Raw genomic sequence first — 5,689 nt, forward strand, 5'->3', positions numbered from 1 at the left:
TATCAATGATATGCCCTTTCTCATGGAGATCTGGAGATCACTTCTCACTTGTCACTGGTCGTCATGTTCAAAGCAGAAGTGAGAAGATTTTACACGCTTATCGTCGAAAACTCGAACGATGTTTTATTAGCAGAAACATCAAATTTGCAGAATATTTATGGGCTTTTGTCTTATGTCTGCCCACATCTAATAATGAACATTAATTATACTAACTGATTTGTCATTTTTGTTTTTAAACTTGCTGTTCCTGATGTTTTGACGTCCTATTTCTGATTATTTTCTTATAATTCTGTTTTCTTTTATCTTGTTAACGTTTTCAGTGTTAAAAGTTCAAGATGAGGTTTATGAAATTTATGAATTGCTGAGGACATCCACGTAAACATCGACGCAGTCATGTTCAAAAATCGCAAACCTTATTAAACGTTTTCAAAATTTTGTATTTATCTTGAAAAATTAAAGACACTGCGCTACAATTCGATTAAAATGTCTTTTAAATGACTCTTCGCAAATGTTTTGAATATCACTCGGTGGTAAAAAATGAGGTACTTTCTCGTTAAAATCGTTTAAAAATCTCAAAATAACAAATTGTGGTCTTCAAAGCATGTGTGTGTGGAATCATTTAAAGGGAATTTTGATTACATTTGTAAAAAGGGATTTTGTACCGATTCGCTAGAACAAATCAAGAAAATTCTCATAAGAGCTGACAGATTGAGCTCAAAATTAGTAAAATGCCTTCTACTAGACCAAGGAACAATTAAGACCCATAAATTAATAAAAGGCATCATAAAAACTAAAATCATGAACTTAAACTGTACAATGATTGGCGAATAACACGTAGAGATATTTATTTTAGCGCTTTCTACGAATGCGCTACACTTAGAAAAATAACCAAATAACTTTAAACTTAACAATAATTAATTATATATATATATATATATATATATATATATATATATATATATATATATATATATATATATATATATATATATATATATATATATATATATATATATATATATATATATATATATATATATATATATATATATATATATATATATATATATATATATATATATATATATATATATATATATATATATATATATATATATATATATATATATATATTATATATATATATTTATTTATTTCACAATATTTGCAGATGCTTCAAATTAGTTACAGAAATTAAACTATCCTATTCTAGATTTGAAAACAGATTTCGAAATATTTTAATCAAATTCACTAGCAACTTCATTAAATCTAACACAAAATATTTACATCTAAAGGGTTATTTTGATCGTATTGAGTTCGGCGATGAGAAAGCCTTAGCAATTCCTGGGATCGAGTAGTTCTTAGAAGAGTATAAAACGGCAGAAGAGATAACAATTCTGGACAATCTACATTATTCTGCAAGATTTCGAAAATTAAGAGTCGTTGTAAGAAAACGCGCCTTGATGCCAGCGTCGATAAGAGAGTCGATAAGAGAGTTTCAAGCCATTTTGATCGTCCACTCGCATCTGAATGATCAGCGAGCTCATCACAATGTTGTGTATGAGCAACCAAGCCACGAATACGGTCTTCGTAACCAAGCCACTATCTCTCTAAGCCGACCTAATTCTGAAATGACCCGGAAAGCATTCCCATACTACAGTAAACTTCTGTACAATCATCTACCAAGAGCTCTAAGAGATGAAACGAACAAAACAAAGTTCAAAAAAATGCTGAAGCGACACATCAGATTTAAGCTAGGAAGTTATTTCAATTAACGTTATATAAACTAACGTTAAAAAATCCCGATGATTCTAAGTATTGGGCCGCAGTCAATAAGCGCTTCCTTTAAAGAAATTTATCTCGCTGGAAGCAACGCAGAAACATACCTCCCACCATTCGTCTGTTTTGATTGGCACCAGCTGTTATTAGAAGTCTCACATTTTTTTTCTTAAAACTTCTTTCGTTTCCGCTGCCACCGCCGCCACCACCAAAACCGCCCACACCATCGCCGCCACCCAACGCTTTCATCAACCACCGCCACAATTGCTCACATCGATTTACCTAACTGAAAATTCACCACCATCGCTTTATGAGTAAATTACATTGAATTTTGAAAGTGTTTATGATGTAAAAATGTGAAGTGAAAAACAATATTGTAAAACCATTTTTAGAAAAAAATCAAAAATAAAGAATGGTGGAAGGTTTTGCGCCCACTGGAGAAGGACCTCACAGGAGGTACACTCCCGCGGGCTTTTCTCTGCTCATAGTAAAAAAAAATTATTTGAAATTCGGAAGTTACTGCTGTTTGAACTTTTAGGACCGACTATTTCTGGGCCATGATATGTTAAGTGTGATATCTCAAGCGGCCTGTAAAATTATTAAAAAAGACATAAAGAACGAAAAATTTGACCAAATTACACACGATATATGTACGATGGCTACAACTAAGAATGTTGAAGATCCAATGGATTCCCTCACACGGTAGGAATTGACGGAAACGAAAATGCGGATATCTTAGCAAAACAAGGACGAGATGGACCAATATTACTGCAAAACAAATTACGACTAGAAGACGCATACAACAGATTCAACTAGAGTCTTTGGAATCCACAAATCTATGGTACTAAAACATGGTACAACACGACAGAAAAGGAATGAAATTCTACGAATTTCAGTCGAACTTCTCCACTAAACCCTGGTACTGGAATATCGATTTCACATTATGATTGGAATCGATATTCCAATCTGCTCGAAATGATCCAAGATTTTAATGAAGAAAAATTGAGAGAAATTCTCATTTTCCTCGAAAAAGCACGATTGAAAATCTAAGCAGTTCAGAAAGGAAGTGGAAAACAAATGGAAAAAGGAACATCCCTATTTTAACAACATGCAACACGACTGACAAAATTTTCGTAATAGTGGTGATATAGAGTACCAAACTCTCGGCCATCAACTCAAATACATACATACATAAGTGTGATGCGATTTGATGTTTACTGGGAAAACTTTTCTCAACTTACAATTATGTTTTCTCAGATGGATTTTCCGAATTGTTTTGTAAAAACAACTTGATCCCAGGAATTCCCAATCAAAGCAACTTGAACAGCGTTTTCAGTTTCTCCTTCGCCGCGTTGAGTATGTCAGGTTTAAGCGATTCACATACATTTTCATCAAATGTGGTTCATCGCATTGAATCGCATTCACCGCATTGAATCGTATTCACCGCATTGCATCGCATCGTATTCACTATGTCATCGGCCAAAGACGTTGGTACCATTTTTGACAAAAAGTTCAACTTTTCCCAGCATATTTCCACGACAGTAGCCAACATTTTCGCGGTTCTTGCTGCATACGACGGAACACTCAGTGTTTAGTGACTTGTATTTATAGTCTGAAATCACTGTATTGTGCTCTTGTGCGTAGCATTCTCGAATTTGGAGGGCAAATTTGGGCCTCCATATCAGGTGGTGCAATCGAAAAAAAAAAGAGAGTACATCGATGCTTCGTCAGATACGTTCTACGCCTGCTACGTTTGAACGACGCCCATAAACTTCCGAATTACGAACAACATTGCTTGCCACTAAATCTATCGACGCTGGCATCAAGGCGCGTTTTCTTACAACGACTCTTAATTTTCGAAATCTTGCAGAATAATGTAGATTGTCCAGAATTGTTATCTCTTCTGCCGTTTTATACTCTTCTAAGAACTACTCGATCCCAGGAATTGCTAAGGCTTTCTCATCGCCGAACGCAATACGATCAAAATAACCCTTAGATGTAAATATTTTGTGTTAGATTTAATGAAGTTGCTAGTGAATTTGATTAAAATATTTCGAAATCTGTTTTCAATCTAGAATAGGAAGTTTAATTCTGTAACTAATTTGAAGCATCTGCAAATATTGTGAATAAATATAATTAATAATATATCTATATATAAATATATATATATATATATATATATATATACTATAATATATATATATATATATATATATATATATATAATATATATATATATATATATATATATATATATATATATATATATATATATATATATATATATATATAATATATATATATATATATATATAATAATATATAATATATATTATATATATATATATAGATATATATATATATAATATATATATATATATATATATATATATATATATATAGTATATATATATATATATATATATATATATATATATATATATATATATATATAATAGTATATATATATATATATATATATATATATATATATATATATATATATAATATATATATATATATATATATATATATATATATATATATATATAGTATACTATATATATATATATATATATATATATAAAATATATATATATATATATATATATATATATATATATATATATATATATATATTTTTATTTATTTCACAATATTTGCAGATGCTTCAAATTAGTTACAGAAATTAAACTATCCTATTCTAGATTTGAAAACAGATTTCGAAATATTTTAATCAAATTCACTAGCAACTTCATTAAATCTAACACAAAATATTTACATCTAAAGGGTTATTTTGATCGTATTGAGTCGGCGATGAGAAAGCCTTAGCAAATTCCTGGATCGAGTAAGTTCTTAGAAGAGTATGAAAACGGCAGAAGAGATAACAATTCTGGACAATCTACATTATTCTGCAAGATTTCGAAAATTAAGAGTCGTTGTAAGAAAACGCGCCTTGATGCCAGCGTCGATAGATTTAGTGGCAAGCAATGTTGTTCGTCATTCGGAAGTTTATGGGCGTCGTTCAAAACGTAGCAGGCGTAGAACGTATCTGACGAAGCATCGATGTACTCTCTTTTTTTTTTCGATTGCACCACCTGATATGGAGCCCAAATTTGCCCTCCAAATTCGAGAATGCTACGCACAAGAGCACAATACAGGTGATTTCAGACTATAAATACAAGTCACTAAACACTGAGTGTTCCGTCGTATGCAGCCAAGAACCGCGAAAATGTTGGCTACTGTCGTGGAAATATGCTGGGAAAAGTTGAACTTTTTGTCAAAAATGGTACCAACGTCCTTTGGCCGATGACATAGTGAATACGATGCGATGCAATGCGGTGAATACGATTCAATGCGGGTGAATGCGATTCAATGCGATGAACCACATTTGATGAAAATGTATGTGAATCGCTTAAACCTGACATACTCAAACGCGGCGAAGGAGAAACTGAAAACGCTGTTCAAGTTGCTTTGATTGGGAATGTCCTGGGATCAAGTTGTTTTTACCAAACAATTCCGGAAAATCCATCTGAGAAAACATAATTGTAAGTTGAGAAAAGTTTTCCCAGTAAACATCAAATCGCATCACACTTAATGTATGTATGTATTTGAGTTGATGGCCGAGAGTTTGGTACTCTATATCACCACTATTACGAAAATTTTGTCAGTCGTGTTGCATGTTGTTAAAATAGGGATGTTCCTTTGTTCCAATTTGTTTTCCACTTCCTTTCTGAACTGCTTAGATTTTCAATCGTGCTTTTTCGAGGAAATTGAGAATTTCTCTCAATTTTTCTTCATTAAAATCTTGGATCATTTCGAGGCAGATTGAATATCGATTCCAATCATAATGTGAAATCGATATTCCAGTACCAGGGTTTAGTGGAGAAGTTCGACTGAAATTCGTAGA

Source organism: Uranotaenia lowii, chromosome 2, assembly GCF_029784155.1.
Source record: "Uranotaenia lowii strain MFRU-FL chromosome 2, ASM2978415v1, whole genome shotgun sequence".
Lineage (NCBI taxonomy): Eukaryota > Metazoa > Arthropoda > Insecta > Diptera > Culicidae > Uranotaenia > Uranotaenia lowii.